The sequence below is a fragment of the Lathamus discolor genome, chromosome 4 (assembly GCF_037157495.1).
Source record: "Lathamus discolor isolate bLatDis1 chromosome 4, bLatDis1.hap1, whole genome shotgun sequence".
In the NCBI taxonomy this organism is placed as follows: domain Eukaryota; kingdom Metazoa; phylum Chordata; class Aves; order Psittaciformes; family Psittacidae; genus Lathamus; species Lathamus discolor.
Genome location: NC_088887.1, coordinates 48600626 through 48619794, shown reverse-complemented (window position 1 = coordinate 48619794; position 19169 = coordinate 48600626).

Here is a 19169-nt window from a genome sequence, read left to right as displayed (position 1 = left end):
GAGATGTTCCACTCCCTTCATCATCTTTGTGGCTCTGCGCTGGACTCCTTCAAGCAATTCCCTGTCCTTCTTGAACAGAGGGGCCCAGAACTGGACGCAATATTCCAGATGCGGCCTCACCAAGGCTGAGTAGAGGGGGAGGAGAACCTCTCTTGACCTACTAACCACTCCCTTTCTAATGCACCCCAAGATGCCATTTGCCTTCTTGGCCGCAAGAGCACACTGCTGGCTCATGGTCATCCTCCTATCCACCAGGACCCCCAGGTCCCTTTCCCCTTCGCTACTTTCCAGCAGGTCAACCCCCAACCTGTACTGCTACATGGGGTTGTTCTTCCCCAGATGCAAGACTCTACACTTGCCCTTATTAAATTTCATCAAGTTTCTCCCCGCCCAACTCTCCAGCCTGTCCAGGTCTCGCTGAATGGCAGCACAGCCTTCTGGTGTGTCAGCCACTCCTCCCAGTTTTGTGTCATCAGCAGACTTGCTGATGGTGCACTCAGTTCCCTCATCCAGGTCATTGATGAAAATATTAAACAGCACCGGTCCCAGCACCGACCCCTGAGGAACTCCACTAGTCACAGACCTCCAGCTAGATTCTGCGCCATTGACCACAACTCTCTGCCTTCTTCCTTTCAACCAGTTCTCGATCCACCTCACTACTTGATCGTCAAGCCCACACTTCTTTAGCTTATCTATGAGGATGCTGTGGGAGACAGTATCAAATGCCTTACTGAAATCGAGAAAAACTACATCTACCGCTCTACCATCATCCCTCCACCTAGTCACTTCCTCATAGAAGCCTATAAGGTTGGTCATACATGACTTCCCCCTCATAAAACCATGTTGGCTGTTCTTAATGACCCCCTCATCCTTGATATGCCTAGTGATGGAGTCAAGAATAAGTTGTTCCATCACCTTTCCAGGGATGGAGGTAAGGCTGACCGCTCTATAATTACCCGGGTCCTCCTTCTTGCCCTTCTTATAGATTGGTGTGTCCTTTGCCATCCGCCAATCCTCAGGCACCTCGCCCGTTTCCCACGACTCACCAAAGATGATGGAAAGTGGCCTAGCAATGACCTCTGCCAACTCCCTCAGCACCCGTGGGTGCATTCCATCCGGACCCATCGATTTACAGATGTCCAGATTGCATAGCTGATCCCTAACCCAATCCTCATCTACCAGAGCAAACTCCTCCTTTGTCCTGACTCCTTCTGGGGCTATAGAAATCCGGAGCCCTCGGGGAGAGTCTGCAGGAGTAAAGACAGAGGCAAAGAAGGCATTCAGCACCTCTGCCTTCTTTATATCCTCTGTCTCCAGGGCACCCACTTCGTTCAGCAGTGGGCCTATATTGCCTCTTGTGTTAGTTTTATTTGCTATGTATTTGAAGAAGCCCTTTCTATTGTCTTTAACCCGACTAGCAAGATTGAGTTCCAAGGAGGCCTTAGCTGTCCTAATTGCCTCCCTACATCCTCTAACAACTGTCCTATATTCCTCCCAAGCGGCAGAAGTTAGGATTCTGCTTAGGCTGGGGCTTCAAAGAGCCACAAAGCCTACACGTCCCCAAACACTGGTTCTGTAAAAGGCATGAAAACAATAGTGCGCCACTGCAGCAACACTGCTCCTTACATAGCTTGCCCATGAGGAACAGCCACGGTGGTGGCGAAGTGAGCTTCACTATTACGCTGTCCTCAAGTGTAGGGTTGGTGTTAGGCTTAGGGTTCAGAGAGCTGCAAAGCCAAGAGCTTCAGAGGCATTGAGGCTGCAAAATGCATACCAAGAAGAATATCCCACTGCAACAACACTGCTCTTTACACGTCTTTCTCATCTGGAATACACATGATGCTGAAGCCTCAGTATTGTGTTATAGTCAAGTTTAGGGTTACGGTTAGGGTTAGGGTTAGGGTTAGGGTTAGGGTTCATAGAGACACAAGGCCTACAGCTCCGGAAACACTGTGGCTGCAAAACACATGCCAAGACAAGTCTGGCATTGCTCCTACATTGCTCCTTACATACCTTGCTCATGTGCAATGCACATGGTGCTGGAGACGTGAGCCTCCGTTCCAGGTACCATTCAAGGCAGGCTTTTGGTTCAGAGAGCCAAAATGCCTCACAGTTCCAGAGACATTAAGGCTGCCAAAGGCATGCAAAGATGAGTACGAAACTGCATCAACCCTGCTCCTTACATACCTTCTGCATAGGAAGACACGTGGTGCTGCACACTGCAGCCTAACTAGAACTGTGTCCTAGAGCTTAGCTTTCCGCTTAGGGTTAGTGTTCAATGAGTTACAAAGCCTGAAGTTCCAGCAATACTTGCTCTGGAAAAGTCATTCCAGGGGGAGCAGAGGAAGTCATTAACATTGGCCGCTTCAAAACTTTCTCATCTGGAATAGCGACTGTGCTTGAGCATAGAGCCTCAATACGACGCTGACATAAAGATGAGGGTTAGATATAGACTTCAGAGAGGCACAAAGCCCACAGCTTCAGAGACATTGTGGCTGCCAAAGGCATGCCAAGGCCAGAATGCCACTGAATCAACCCTCCTCCTACTATGCCATACGCATAGGAATAGCCTTGGTGCTGGATGCACAACCTAACTATTACGGTGTCACAGAGGTTGGGGTTCCGGCTAGGGTTCAGAGAGTTACAAAAGCTGAAGTTCCAGCAATACTTGGTGTGGAAAAGTCATTCCAGGGGGAACACAGGACATCATTAACATCGGTCGTTTCACAGAATCACAGAATCACAGAATCCCAAGGGTTGGAAGGGACCTAAAAAGATCATCTAGTCCAACCCCCCTGCAAGAGCAGGGTAACCTACAGTACATCACACAGGAACTTGTCCAGGCGGGCCTTGAATATCTCCAGTGTAGGAGACTCCACAACCCCTCTGGAAAAGCCACTGTGCTAGAGCCCAGAACCTAAATATGACTTTGACATACAGATTAGGCTTAGAGTTAGGTATAGGCTTCAGAGAAGCACAGAGCCCACAGCTTCAGAGCCATTGTGGCTGCAAAAGGCACGCCGAGTACGGCACTACATCAACATTGCTCCCTGCACGACTTTCTCAGGTAGAACACTGTACTGGAGACCACAGCATTACAATTATGGTGCCATAGAATCACAGAATCACAGAATCCCAAGGGTTGGAAGGGACCTCAAAAGATCAATTAGTCCAACCCCCCCCCAAGAGCAGGGTAACCTACAGTACATCACACAGGAACTTGTCCAGGCGGGCCTTGAATAGCTCCAGTGTAGGAGACTCCACAACCCCCCCGGGCAACCTGTTCCAGTGCTCTGTCACTCTTACAGTAAAGAAGTTCTTCCTGATGTTAACGTGGAACTTCCTATGCTCCAGTTTACACCCATTGCCCCTTGTCCTATCACTGGATATCACTGAAAAAAGCCTAGCTCCATCATCCTGACACCTACCCTTTACATATTTGTAAACATTGATGAGGTCACCCCTCAGTCTCCTCTTCTCCAAGCTAAAGAGACCCAGCTCCCTCAGCCTCTCCTCATAAGGGAGATGTTCCACTCCCTTCATCATCTTTGTGGCTCTGCGCTGGACTCCTTCAAGCAATTCCCTGTCCTTCTTGAACAGAGGGGCCCAGAACTGGACGCAATATTCCAGATGCGGCCTCACCAAGGCTGAGTAGAGGGGGAGGAGAACCTCTCTTGACCTACTAACCACTCCCTTTCTAATGCACCCCAAGATGCCATTTGCCTTCTTGGCCGCAAGAGCACACTGCTGGCTCATGGTCATCCTCCTATTCACCAGGACCCCCAGGTCCCTTTCCCCTTCGCTACTTTCCAGCAGGTCAACCCCCAACCTGTACTGCTACATGGGGTTGTTCTTCCCCAGATGCAAGACTCTACACTTGCCCTTATTAAATTTCATCAAGTTTCTCCCCGCCCAACTCTCCAGCCTGTCCAGGTCTCGCTGAATGGCAGCACAGCCTTCTGGTGTGTCAGCCACTCCTCCCAGTTTTGTGTCATCAGCAGACTTGCTGATGGTGCACTCAGTTCCCTCATCCAGGTCATTGATGAAAATATTAAACAGCACCGGTCCCAGCACCGACCCCTGAGGGACTCCACTAGTCACAGACCTCCAGCTAGATTCTGCGCCATTGACCACAACTCTCTGCCTTCTTCCTTTCAACCAGTTCTCGATCCACCTCACTACTTGATCGTCAAGCCCACACTTCTTTAGCTTATCTATGAGGATGCTGTGGGAGACAGTATCAAATGCCTTACTGAAATCGAGAAAAACTACATCTACCGCTCTACCATCATCCCTCCACCTAGTCACTTCCTCATAGAAGCCTATAAGGTTGGTCATACATGACTTCCCCCTCATAAAACCATCTTGGCTGTTCTTAATGACCCCCTCATCCTTGATATGCCTAGTGATGGAGTCAAGAATAAGTTGTTCCATCACCTTTCCAGGGATGGAGGTAAGGCTGACCGCTCTATAATTACCCGGGTCCTCCTTCTTGCCCTTCTTATAGATTGGTGTGTCCTTTGCCATCCGCCAATCCTCAGGCACCTCGCCCGTTTCCCACGACTTACCAAAGATGATGGAAAGTGGCCTAGCAATGACCTCTGCCAACTCCCTCAGCACCCGTGGGTGCATTCCATCCGGACCCATCGATTTACAGATGTCCAGATTGCATAGCTGATCCCTAACCCAATCCTCATCTACCAGAGCAAACTCCTCCTTTGTCCTGACTCCTTCTGGGGCTATAGAAATCCGGAGCCCTCGGGGAGAGTCTGCAGGAGTAAAGACAGAGGCAAAGAAGGCATTCGGCACCTCTGCCTTCTTTATATCCTCTGTCTCCAGGGCACCCACTTCGTTCAGCAGTGGGCCTATATTGCCTCTTGTGTTAGTTTTATTTGCTATGTATTTGAAGAAGCCCTTTCTATTGTCTTTAATCCGACTAGCAAGATTGAGTTCCAAGGAGGCCTTAGCTGTCCTAATTGCCTCCCTACATCCTCTAACAACTGTCCTATATTCCTCCCAAGCGGCAGAAGTTAGGATTCTGCTTAGGCTGGGGCTTCAAAGAGCCACAAAGCCTACACGTCCCCAAACACTGGTTCTGTAAAAGGCATGAAAACAATAGTGCGCCACTGCAGCAACACTGCTCCTTACATAGCTTGCCCATGAGGAACAGCCACGGTGGTGGCGAAGTGAGCTTCACTATTACGCTGTCCTCAAGTGTAGGGTTAGTGTTAGGCTTAGGGTTCAGAGAGCTGCAAAGCCAACAGCTTCAGAGGCATTGAGGCTGCAAAATGCATACCAAGAAGAATATCCCACTGCAACAACACTGCTCTTTACACGTCTTTCTCATCTGGAATACACATGATGCTGAAGCCTCAGTATTGTGTTATAGTCAAGTTTAGGGTTACGGTTAGGGTTAGGGTTAGGGTTAGGGTTAGGGTTAGGGTTCATAGAGACACAAGGCCTACAGGTCCGGAAACACTGTGGCTGCAAAACACATGCCAAGACAAGTCTGGCATTGCTCCTACATTGCTCCTTACATACCTTGCTCATGTGCAATGCACATGGTGCTGGAGACGTGAGCCTCCGTTCCAGGTACCATTCAAGGCAGGCTTTTGGTTCAGAGAGCCAAAATGCCTCACAGTTCCAGAGACATTAAGGCTGCCAAAGGCATGCAAAGATGAGTACGAAACTGCATCAACCCTGCTCCTTACATACCTTCCGCATAGGAAGACACGTGGTGCTGCACACTGCAGCCTAACTAGAACTGTGTCCTAGAGCTTAGCTTTCCGCTTAGGGTTAGTGTTCAATGAGTTACAAAGCCTGAAGTTCCAGCAATACTTGCTCTGGAAAAGTCATTCCAGGGGGAGCAGAGGAAGTCATTAACATTGGCCGCTTCAAAACTTTCTCATCTGGAATAGCGACTGTGCTTGAGCATAGAGCCTCAATACGACGCTGACATAAAGATGAGGGTTAGATATAGACTTCAGAGAGGCACAAAGCCCACAGCTTCAGAGACATTGTGGCTGCCAAAGGCATGCCAAGGCCAGAATGCCACTGAATCAACCCTCCTCCTACTATGCCATACGCATAGGAATAGCCTTGGTGCTGGATACACAACCTAACTATTACGGTGTCACAGAGGTTGGGGTTCCGGCTAGGGTTCAGAGAGTTACAAAAGCTGAAGTTCCAGCAATACTTGGTGTGGAAAAGTCATTCCAGGGGGAACACAGGACATCATTAACATCGGTCGTTTCAAAATTTTCTCTTCTGGAAAAGCCACTGTGCTAGAGCCCAGAACCTAAATATGACTTTGACATACAGATTAGGCTTAGAGTTAGGTATAGGCTTCAGAGAAGCACAGAGCCCACAGCTTCAGAGCCATTGTGGCTGCAAAAGGCACGCCGAGTACGGCACTACATCAACATTGCTCCCTGCACGACTTTCTCAGGTAGAACACTGTACTGGAGACCACAGCATTACGATTATGGTGCCATAGAATCACAGAATCACAGAATCCCAAGGGTTGGAAGGGACCTCAAAAGATCATCTAGTCCAACCCCCCCACAAGAGCAGGGTAACCTACAGTACATCACACAGGAACTTGTCCAGGCGGGCCTTGAATAGCTCCAGTGTAGGAGACTCCACAACCCCCCTGGGCAACCTGTTCCAGTGCTCTGTCACTCTTACAGTAAAGAAGTTCTTCCTGATGTTAACGTGGAACTTCCTATGCTCCAGTTTACACCCATTGCCCCTTGTCCTATCACTGGATATCACTGAAAAAAGCCTAGCTCCATCATCCTGACACCTACCCTTTACATATTTGTAAACATTGATGAGGTCACCCCTCAGTCTCCTCTTCTCCAAGCTAAAGAGACCCAGCTCCCTCAGCCTCTCCTCATAAGGGAGATGTTCCACTCCCTTCATCATCTTTGTGGCTCTGCGCTGGACTCCTTCAAGCAATTCCCTGTCCTTCTTGAACAGAGGGGCCCAGAACTGGACGCAATATTCCAGATGCGGCCTCACCAAGGCTGAGTAGAGGGGGAGGAGAACCTCTCTTGACCTACTAACCACTCCCTTTCTAATGCACCCCAAGATGCCATTTGCCTTCTTGGCCGCAAGAGCACACTGCTGGCTCATGGTCATCCTCCTATCCACCAGGACCCCCAGGTCCCTTTCCCCTTCGCTACTTTCCAGCAGGTCACCCCCCAACCTGTACTGCTACATGGGGTTGTTCTTCCCCAGATGCAAGACTCTACACTTGCCCTTGTTAAATTTCATCAAGTTTCTCCCCGCCCAACTCTCCAGCCTGTCCAGGTCTCGCTGAATGGCAGCACAGCCTTCTGGTGTGTCAGCCACTCCTCCCAGTTTTGTGTCATCAGCAAACTTGCTGATGGTGCACTCAGTTCCCTCATCCAGGTCATTGATGAAAATAGTAAACAGCACCGGTCCCAGCACCGACCCCTGAGGAACTCCACTAGTCACAGACCTCCAGCTAGATTCTGCGCCATTGACCACAACTCTCTGCCTTCTTCCTTTCAACCAGTTCTCGATCCACCTCACTACTTGATCGTCAAGCCCACACTTCTTTAGCTTATCTATGAGGATGCTGTGGGAGACAGTATCAAATGCCTTACTGAAATCGAGAAAAACTACATCTACCGCTCTACCATCATCCCTCCACCTAGTCACTTCCTCATAGAAGCCTATAAGGTTGGTCATACATGACTTCCCCCTCATAAAACCATCTTGGCTGTTCTTAATGACCCCCTCATCCTTGATATGCCTAGTGATGGAGTCAAGAATAAGTTGTTCCATCACCTTTCCAGGGATGGAGGTAAGGCTGACCGCTCTATAATTACCCGGGTCCTCCTTCTTGCCCTTCTTATAGATTGGTGTGTCCTTTGCCATCCGCCAATCCTCAGGCACCTCGCCCGTTTCCCACGACTTACCAAAGATGATGGAAAGTGGCCTAGCAATGACCTCTGCCAACTCCCTCAGCACCCGTGGGTGCATTCCATCCGGACCCATCGATTTACAGATGTCCAGATTGCATAGCTGATCCCTAACCCAATCCTCATCTACCAGAGCAAACTCCTCCTTTGTCCTGACTCCTTCTGGGGCTATAGAAATCCGGAGCCCTCGGGGAGAGTCTGCAGGAGTAAAGACAGAGGCAAAGAAGGCATTCAGCACCTCTGCCTTCTTTATATCCTCTGTCTCCAGGGCACCCACTTCGTTCAGCAGTGGGCCTATATTGCCTCTTGTGTTAGTTTTATTTGCTATGTATTTGAAGAAGCCCTTTCTATTGTCTTTAACCCGACTAGCAAGATTGAGTTCCAAGGAGGCCTTAGCTGTCCTAATTGCCTCCCTACATCCTCTAACAACTGTCCTATATTCCTCCCAAGCGGCAGAAGTTAGGATTCTGCTTAGGCTGGGGCTTCAAAGAGCCACAAAGCCTACACGTCCCGAAACACTGGTTCTGTAAAAGGCATGAAAACAATAGTGCGCCACTGCAGCAACACTGCTCCTTACATAGCTTGCCCATGAGGAACAGCCACGGTGGTGGCGAAGTGAGCTTCACTATTACGCTGTCCTCAAGTGTAGGGTTAGTGTTAGGCTTAGGGTTCAGAGAGCTGCAAAGCCAACAGCTTCAGAGGCATTGAGGCTGCAAAATGCATACCAAGAAGAATATCCCACTGCAACAACACTGCTCTTTACACGTCTTTCTCATCTGGAATACACATGATGCTGAAGCCTCAGTATTGTGTTATAGTCAAGTTTAGGGTTACGGTTAGGGTTAGGGTTAGGGTTAGGGTTAGGGTTAGGGTTCATAGAGACACAAGGCCTACAGGTCCGGAAACACTGTGGCTGCAAAACACATGCCAAGACAAGTCTGGCATTGCTCCTACATTGCTCCTTACATACCTTGCTCATGTGCAATGCACATGGTGCTGGAGACGTGAGCCTCCGTTCCAGGTACCATTCAAGGCAGGCTTTTGGTTCAGAGAGCCAAAATGCCTCACAGTTCCAGAGACATTAAGGCTGCCAAAGGCATGCAAAGATGAGTACGAAACTGCATCAACCCTGCTCCTTACATACCTTCCGCATAGGAAGACACGTGGTGCTGCACACTACAGCCTAACTAGAACCGTGTCCTAGAGCTTAGCTTTCCGCTTAGGGTTAGTGTTCAATGAGTTACAAAGCCTGAAGTTCCAGCAATACTTGCTCTGGAAAAGTCATTCCAGGGGGAGCAGAAGAAGTCATTAACATTGGCCGCTTCAAAACTTTCTCATCTGGAATAGCGACTGTGCTTGAGCATAGAGCCTCAATACGACGCTGACATAAAGATGAGGGTTAGATATAGACTTCAGAGAGGCACAAAGCCCACAGCTTCAGAGACATTGTGGCTGCCAAAGGCATGCCAAGGCCAGAATGCCTCTGAATCAACCCTCCTCCTACTATGCCATACGCATAGGAATAGCCTTGGTGCTGGATACACAACCTAACTATTACGGTGTCACAGAGGTTGGGGTTCCGGCTAGGGTTCAGAGAGTTACAAAAGCTGAAGTTCCAGCAATACTTGGTGTGGAAAAGTCATTCCAGGGGGAACACAGGACATCATTAACATCGGTCGTTTCAAAATTTTCTCATCTGGAAAAGCCACTGTGCTAGAGCCCAGAACCTAAATATGACTTTGACATACAGATTAGGCTTAGAGTTAGGTAGAGGCTTCAGAGAAGCACAGAGCCCACAGCTTCAGAGCCATTGTGGCTGCAAAAGGCACGCCGAGTACGGCACTACATCAACATTGCTCCCTGCACGACTTTCTCAGGTAGAACACTGTACTGGAGACCACAGCATTACGATTATGGTGCCATAGAATCACAGAATCACAGAATCCCAAGGGTTGGAAGGGACCTCAAAAGATCATCTAGTCCAACCCCCCCACAAGAGCAGGGTAACCTACAGTACATCACACAGGAACTTGTCCAGGCGGGCCTTGAATAGCTCCAGTGTAGGAGACTCCACAACCCCCCTGGGCAACCTGTTCCAGTGCTCTGTCACTCTTACAGTAAAGAAGTTCTTCCTGATGTTAACGTGGAACTTCCTATGCTCCAGTTTACACCCACTGCCCTTGTCCTATCACTGGATATCACTGAAAAAAGCCTAGCTCCATCATCCTGACACCTACCCTTTACATATTTGTAAACATTGATGAGGTCATCCCTCAGTCTCCTCTTCTCCAAGCTAAAGAGACCCAGCTCCCTCAGCCTCTCCTCATAAGGGAGATGTTCCACTCCCTTCATCATCTTTGTGGCTCTGCGCTGGACTCCTTCAAGCAATTCCCTGTCCTTCTTGAACAGAGGGGCCCAGAACTGGACGCAATATTCCAGATGCGGCCTCACCAAGGCTGAGTAGAGGGGGAGGAGAACCTCTCTTGACCTACTAACCACTCCCTTTCTAATGCACCCCAAGATGCCATTTGCCTTCTTGGCCGCAAGAGCACACTGCTGGCTCATGGTCATCCTCCTATCCACCAGGACCCCCAGGTCCCTTTCCCCTTCGCTACTTTCCAGCAGGTCAACCCCCAACCTGTACTGCTACATGGGGTTGTTCTTCCCCAGATGCAAGACTCTACACTTGCCCTTGTTAAATTTCATCAAGTTTCTCCCCGCCCAACTCTCCAGCCTGTCCAGGTCTCGCTGAATGGCAGCACAGCCTTCTGGTGTGTCAGCCACTCCTCCCAGTTTTGTGTCATCAGCAAACTTGCTGATGGTGCACTCAGTTCCCTCATCCAGGTCATTGATGAAAATATTAAACAGCACCGGTCCCAGCACCGACCCCTGAGGAACTCCACTAGTCACAGACCTCCAGCTAGATTCTGCGCCATTGACCACAACTCTCTGCCTTCTTCCTTTCAACCAGTTCTCGATCCACCTCACTACTTGATCGTCAAGCCCACACTTCTTTAGCTTATCTATGAGGATGCTGTGGGAGACAGTATCAAATGCCTTACTGAAATCGAGAAAAACTACATCTACCGCTCTACCATCATCCCTCCACCTAGTCACTTCCTCATAGAAGCCTATAAGGTTGGTCATACATGACTTCCCCCTCATAAAACCATCTTGGCTGTTCTTAATGACCCCCTCATCCTTGATATGCCTAGTGATGGAGTCAAGAATAAGTTGTTCCATCACCTTTCCAGGGATGGAGGTAAGGCTGACCGCTCTATAATTACCCGGGTCCTCCTTCTTGCCCTTCTTATAGATTGGTGTGTCCTTTGCCATCCGCCAATCCTCAGGCACCTCGCCCGTTTCCCACGACTTACCAAAGATGATGGAAAGTGGCCTAGCAATGACCTCTGCCAACTCCCTCAGCACCCGTGGGTGCATTCCATCCGGACCCATCGATTTACAGATGTCCAGATTGCATAGCTGATCCCTAACCCAATCCTCATCTACCAGAGCAAACTCCTCCTTTGTCCTGACTCCTTCTGGGGCTATAGAAATCCGGAGCCCTCGGGGAGAGTCTGCAGGAGTAAAGACAGAGGCAAAGAAGGCATTCAGCACCTCTGCCTTCTTTATATCCTCTGTCTCCAGGGCACCCACTTCGTTCAGCAGTGGGCCTATATTGCCTCTTGTGTTAGTTTTATTTGCTATGTATTTGAAGAAGCCCTTTCTATTGTCTTTAATCCGACTAGCAAGATTGAGTTCCAAGGAGGCCTTAGCTGTCCTAATTGCCTCCCTACATCCTCTAACAACTGTCCTATATTCCTCCCAAGCGGCAGAAGTTAGGATTCTGCTTAGGCTGGGGCTTCAAAGAGCCACAAAGCCTACACGTCCCCAAACACTGGTTCTGTAAAAGGCATGAAAACAATAGTGCGCCACTGCAGCAACACTGCTCCTTACATAGCTTGCCCATGAGGAACAGCCACGGTGGTGGCGAAGTGAGCTTCACTATTACGCTGTCCTCAAGTGTAGGGTTAGTGTTAGGCTTAGGGTTCAGAGAGCTGCAAAGCCAACAGCTTCAGAGGCATTGAGGCTGCAAAATGCATACCAAGAAGAATATCCCACTGCAACAACACTGCTCTTTACACGTCTTTCTCATCTGGAATACACATGATGCTGAAGCCTCAGTATTGTGTTATAGTCAAGTTTAGGGTTACGGTTAGGGTTAGGGTTAGGGTTAGGGTTAGGGTTCATAGAGACACAAGGCCTACAGGTCCGGAAACACTGTGGCTGCAAAACACATGCCAAGACAAGTCTGGCATTGCTCCTACATTGCTCCTTACATACCTTGCTCATGTGCAATGCACATGGTGCTGGAGACGTGAGCCTCCGTTCCAGGTACCATTCAAGGCAGGCTTTTGGTTCAGAGAGCCAAAATGCCTCACAGTTCCAGAGACATTAAGGCTGCCAAAGGCATGCAAAGATGAGTACGAAACTGCATCAACCCTGCTCCTTACATACCTTCCGCATAGGAAGACACGTGGTGCTGCACACTACAGCCTAACTAGAACCGTGTCCTAGAGCTTAGCTTTCCGCTTTGGGTTAGTGTTCAATGAGTTACAAAGCCTGAAGTTCCAGCAATACTTGCTCTGGAAAAGTCATTCCAGGGGGAGCAGAGGAAGTCATTAACATTGGCCGCTTCAAAACTTTCTCATCTGGAATAGCGACTGTGCTTGAGCATAGAGCCTCAATACGACGCTGACATAAAGATGAGGGTTAGATATAGACTTCAGAGAGGCACAAAGCCCACAGCTTCAGAGACATTGTGGCTGCCAAAGGCATGCCAAGGCCAGAATGCCACTGAATCAACCCTCCTCCTACTATGCCATACGCATAGGAATAGCCTTGGTGCTGGATACACAACCTAACTATTACGGTGTCACAGAGGTTGGGGTTCCGGCTAGGGTTCAGAGAGTTACAAAAGCTGAAGTTCCAGCAATACTTGGTGTGGAAAAGTCATTCCAGGGGGAACACAGGACATCATTAACATCGGTCGTTTCAAAATTTTCTCATCTGGAAAAGCCACTGTGCTAGAGCCCAGAACCTAAATATGACTTTGACATACAGATTAGGCTTAGAGTTAGGTAGAGGCTTCAGAGAAGCACAGAGCCCACAGCTTCAGAGCCATTGTGGCTGCAAAAGGCACGCCGAGTACGGCACTACATCAACATTGCTCCCTGCACGACTTTCTCAGGTAGAACACTGTACTGGAGACCACAGCATTACGATTATGGTGCCATAGAATCACAGAATCACAGAATCCCAAGGGTTGGAAGGGACCTCAAAAGATCATCTAGTCCAACCCCCCCACAAGAGCAGGGTAACCTACAGTACATCACACAGGAACTTGTCCAGGCGGGCCTTGAATAGCTCCAGTGTAGGAGACTCCACAACCCCCCTGGGCAACCTGTTCCAGTGCTCTGTCACTCTTACAGTAAAGAAGTTCTTCCTGATGTTAACGTGGAACTTCCTATGCTCCAGTTTACACCCACTGCCCTTGTCCTATCACTGGATATCACTGAAAAAAGCCTAGCTCCATCATCCTGACACCTACCCTTTACATATTTGTAAACATTGATGAGGTCATCCCTCAGTCTCCTCTTCTCCAAGCTAAAGAGACCCAGCTCCCTCAGCCTCTCCTCATAAGGGAGATGTTCCACTCCCTTCATCATCTTTGTGGCTCTGCGCTGGACTCCTTCAAGCAATTCCCTGTCCTTCTTGAACAGAGGGGCCCAGAACTGGACGCAATATTCCAGATGCGGCCTCACCAAGGCTGAGTAGAGGGGGAGGAGAACCTCTCTTGACCTACTAACCACTCCCTTTCTAATGCACCCCAAGATGCCATTTGCCTTCTTGGCCGCAAGAGCACACTGCTGGCTCATGGTCATCCTCCTATCCACCAGGACCCCCAGGTCCCTTTCCCCTTCGCTACTTTCCAGCAGGTCAACCCCCAACCTGTACTGCTACATGGGGTTGTTCTTCCCCAGATGCAAGACTCTACACTTGCCCTTGTTAAATTTCATCAAGTTTCTCCCCGCCCAACTCTCCAGCCTGTCCAGGTCTCGCTGAATGGCAGCACAGCCTTCTGGTGTGTCAGCCACTCCTCCCAGTTTTGTGTCATCAGCAAACTTGCTGATGGTGCACTCAGTTCCCTCATCCAGGTCATTGATGAAAATATTAAACAGCACCGGTCCCAGCACCGACCCCTGAGGAACTCCACTAGTCACAGACCTCCAGCTAGATTCTGCGCCATTGACCACAACTCTCTGCCTTCTTCCTTTCAACCAGTTCTCGATCCACCTCACTACTTGATCGTCAAGCCCACACTTCTTTAGCTTATCTATGAGGATGCTGTGGGAGACAGTATCAAATGCCTTACTGAAATCGAGAAAAACTACATCTACCGCTCTACCATCATCCCTCCACCTAGTCACTTCCTCATAGAAGCCTATAAGGTTGGTCATACATGACTTCCCCCTCATAAAACCATCTTGGCTGTTCTTAATGACCCCCTCATCCTTGATATGCCTAGTGATGGAGTCAAGAATAAGTTGTTCCATCACCTTTCCAGGGATGGAGGTAAGGCTGACCGCTCTATAATTACCCGGGTCCTCCTTCTTGCCCTTCTTATAGATTGGTGTGTCCTTTGCCATCCGCCAATCCTCAGGCACCTCGCCCGTTTCCCACGACTTACCAAAGATGATGGAAAGTGGCCTAGCAATGACCTCTGCCAACTCCCTCAGCACCCGTGGGTGCATTCCATCCGGACCCATCGATTTACAGATGTCCAGATTGCATAGCTGATCCCTAACCCAATCCTCATCTACCAGAGCAAACTCCTCCTTTGTCCTGACTCCTTCTGGGGCTATAGAAATCCGGAGCCCTCGGGGAGAGTCTGCAGGAGTAAAGACAGAGGCAAAGAAGGCATTCAGCACCTCTGCCTTCTTTATATCCTCTGTCTCCAGGGCACCCACTTCGTTCAGCAGTGGGCCTATATTGCCTCTTGTGTTAGTTTTATTTGCTATGTATTTGAAGAAGCCCTTTCTATTGTCTTTAATCCGACTAGCAAGATTGAGTTCCAAGGAGGCCTTAGCTGTCCTAATTGCCTCCCTACATCCTCTAACAACTGTCCTATATTCCTCCCAAGCGGCAGAAGTTAGGATTCTGCTTAGGCTGGGGCTTCAAAGAGCCACAAAGCCTACACGTCCCCAAACACTGGTTCTGTAAAAGGCATGAAAACAATAGTGCGCCACTGCAGCAACACTGCTCCTTACATAGCTTGCCCATGAGGAACAGCCACGGTGGTGGCGAAGTGAGCTTCACTATTACGCTGTCCTCAAGTGTAGGGTTAGTGTTAGGCTTAGGGTTCAGAGAGCTGCAAAGCCAACAGCTTCAGAGGCATTGAGGCTGCAAAATGCATACCAAGAAGAATATCCCACTGCAACAACACTGCTCTTTACACGTCTTTCTCATCTGGAATACACATGATGCTGAAGCCTCAGTATTGTGTTATAGTCAAGTTTAGGGTTACGGTTAGGGTTAGGGTTAGGGTTAGGGTTAGGGTTCATAGAGACACAAGGCCTACAGGTCCGGAAACACTGTGGCTGCAAAACACATGCCAAGACAAGTCTGGCATTGCTCCTACATTGCTCCTTACATACCTTGCTCATGTGCAATGCACATGGTGCTGGAGACGTGAGCCTCCGTTCCAGGTACCATTCAAGGCAGGCTTTTGGTTCAGAGAGCCAAAATGCCTCACAGTTCCAGAGACATTAAGGCTGCCAAAGGCATGCAAAGATGAGTACGAAACTGCATCAACCCTGCTCCTTACATACCTTCCGCATAGGAAGACACGTGATGCTGCACACTACAGCCTAACTAGAACCGTGTCCTAGAGCTTAGCTTTCCGCTTTGGGTTAGTGTTCAATGAGTTACAAAGCCTGAAGTTCCAGCAATACTTGCTCTGGAAAAGTCATTCCAGGGGGAGCAGAGGAAGTCATTAACATTGGCCGCTTCAAAACTTTCTCATCTGGAATAGCGACTGTGCTTGAGCATAGAGCCTCAATACGACGCTGACATAAAGATGAGGGTTAGATATAGACTTCAGAGAGGCACAAAGCCCACAGCTTCAGAGACATTGTGGCTGCCAAAGGCATGCCAAGGCCAGAATGCCACTGAATCAACCCTCCTCCTACTATGCCATACGCATAGGAATAGCCTTGGTGCTGGATACACAACCTAACTATTACGGTGTCACAGAGGTTGGGGTTCCGGCTAGGGTTCAGAGAGTTACAAAAGCTGAAGTTCCAGCAATACTTGGTGTGGAAAAGTCATTCCAGGGGGAACACAGGACATCATTAACATCGGTCGTTTCAAAATTTTCTCATCTGGAAAAGCCACTGTGCTAGAGCCCAGAACCTAAATATGACTTTGACATACAGATTAGGCTTAGAGTTAGGTATAGGCTTCAGAGAAGCACAGAGCCCACAGCTTCAGAGCCATTGTGGCTGCAAAAGGCACGCCGAGTACGGCACTACATCAACATTGCTCCCTGCACGACTTTCTCAGGTAGAACACTGTACTGGAGACCACAGCATTACGATTATGGTGCCATAGAATCACAGAATCACAGAATCCCAAGGGTTGGAAGGGACCTCAAAAGATCATCTAGTCCAACCCCCCCACAAGAGCAGGGTAACCTACAGTACATCACACAGGAACTTGTCCAGGCGGGCCTTGAATAGCTCCAGTGTAGGAGACTCCACAACCCCCCTGGGCAACCTGTTCCAGTGCTCTGTCACTCTTACAGTAAAGAAGTTCTTCCTGATGTTAACGTGGAACTTCCTATGCTCCAGTTTACACCCACTGCCCTTGTCCTATCACTGGATATCACTGAAAAAAGCCTAGCTCCATCATCCTGACACCTACCCTTTACATATTTGTAAACATTGATGAGGTCATCCCTCAGTCTCCTCTTCTCCAAGCTAAAGAGACCCAGCTCCCTCAGCCTCTCCTCATAAGGGAGATGTTCCACTCCCTTCATCATCTTTGTGGCTCTGCGCTGGACTCCTTCAAGCAATTCCCTGTCCTTCTTGAACAGAGGGGCCCAGAACTGGACGCAATATTCCAGATGCGGCCTCACCAAGGCTGAGTAGAGGGGGAGGAGAACCTCTCTTGACCTACTAACCACTCCCTTTCTAATGCACCCCAAGATGCCATTTGCCTTCTTGGCCGCAAGAGCACACTGCTGGCTCATGGTCATCCTCCTATCCACCAGGACCCCCAGGTCCCTTTCCCCTTCGCTACTTTCCAGCAGGTCAACCCCCAACCTGTACTGCTACATGGGGTTGTTCTTCCCCAGATGCAAGACTCTACACTTGCCCTTGTTAAATTTCATCAAGTTTCTCCCCGCCCAACTCTCCAGCCTGTCCAGGTCTCGCTGAATGGCAGCACAGCCTTCTGGTGTGTCAGCCACTCCTCCCAGTTTTGTGTCATCAGCAAACTTGCTGATGGTGCACTCAGTTCCCTCATCCAGGTCATTGATGAAAATATTAAACAGCACCGGTCCCAGCACCGACCCCTGAGGAACTCCACTAGTCACAGCCCTCCAGCTAGATTCTGCGCCATTGACCACAACTCTCTGCCTTCTTCCTTTCAACCAGTTCTCGATCCACCTCACTACTTGATCGTCAAGCCCACACTTCTTTAGCTTATCTATGAGGATGCTGTGGGAGACAGTATCAAATGCCTTACTGAAATCGAGAAAAACTACATCTACCGCTCTACCATCATCCCTCCACCTAGTCACTTCCTCATAGAAGCCTATAAGGTTGGTCATACATGACTTCCCCCTCATAAAACCATCTTGGCTGTTCTTAATGACCCCCTCATCCTTGATATGCCTAGTGATGGAGTCAAGAATAAGTTGTTCCATCACCTTTCCAGGGATGGAGGTAAGGCTGACCGCTCTATAATTACCCGGGTCCTCCTTCTTGCCCTTCTTATAGATTGGTGTGTCCTTTGCCATCCGCCAATCCTCAGGCACCTCGCCCGTTTCCCACGACTTACCAAAGATGATGGAAAGTGGCCTAGCAATGACCTCTGCCAACTCCCTCAGCACCCGTGGGTGCATTCCATCCGGACCCATCGATTTACAGATGTCCAGATTGCATAGCTGATCCCTAACCCAATCCTCATCTACCAAAGCAAACTCCTCCTTTGTCCTGACTCCTTCTGGGGCTATAGAAATCCGGAGCCCTCGGGGAGAGTCTGCAGGAGTAAAGACAGAGGCAAAGAAGGCATTCAGCACCTCTGCCTTCTTTATATCCTCTGTCTCCAGGGCACCCACTTCGTTCAGCAGTGGGCCTATATTGCCTCTTGTGTTAGTTTTATTTGCTATGTATTTGAAGAAGCCCTTTCTATTGTCTTTAACCCGACTAGCAAGATTGAGTTCCAAGGAGGCCTTAGCTGTCCTAATTGCCTCCCTACATCCTCTAACAACTGTCCTATATTCCTCCCAAGCGGCAGAAGCTAGGATTCTGCTTAGGCTGGGGCTTCAAAGAGCCACAAAGCCTACACGTCCCCAAACACTGGTTCTGTAAAAGGCATGAAAACAATAGTGCGCCACTGCAGCAACACTGCTCCTTACATAGCTTGCCCATGAGGAACAGCCACGGTGGTGGCGAAGTGAGCTTCACTATTACGCTGTCCTCAAGTGTAGGGTTAGTGTTAGGCTTAGGGTTCAGAGAGCTGCAAAGCCAACAGCTTCAGAGGCATTGAGGCTGCAAAATGCATACCAAGAAGAATATCCCACTGCAACAACACTGCTCTTTACACGTCTTTCTCATCTGGAATACACATGATGCTGAAGCCTCAGTATTGTGTTATAGTCAAGTTTAGGGTTACGGTTAGGGTTAGGGTTAGGGTTAGGGTTAGGGTTAGGGTTCATAGAGACACAAGGCCTACAGGTCCGGAAACACTGTGGCTGCAAAACACATGCCAAGACAAGTCTGGCATTGCTCCTACATTGCTCCTTACATACCTTGCTCATGTGCAATGCACATGGTGCTGGAGACGTGAGCCTCCGTTCCAGGTACCATTCAAGGCAGGCTTTTGGTTCAGAGAGCCAAAATGCCTCACAGTTCCAGAGACATTAAGGCT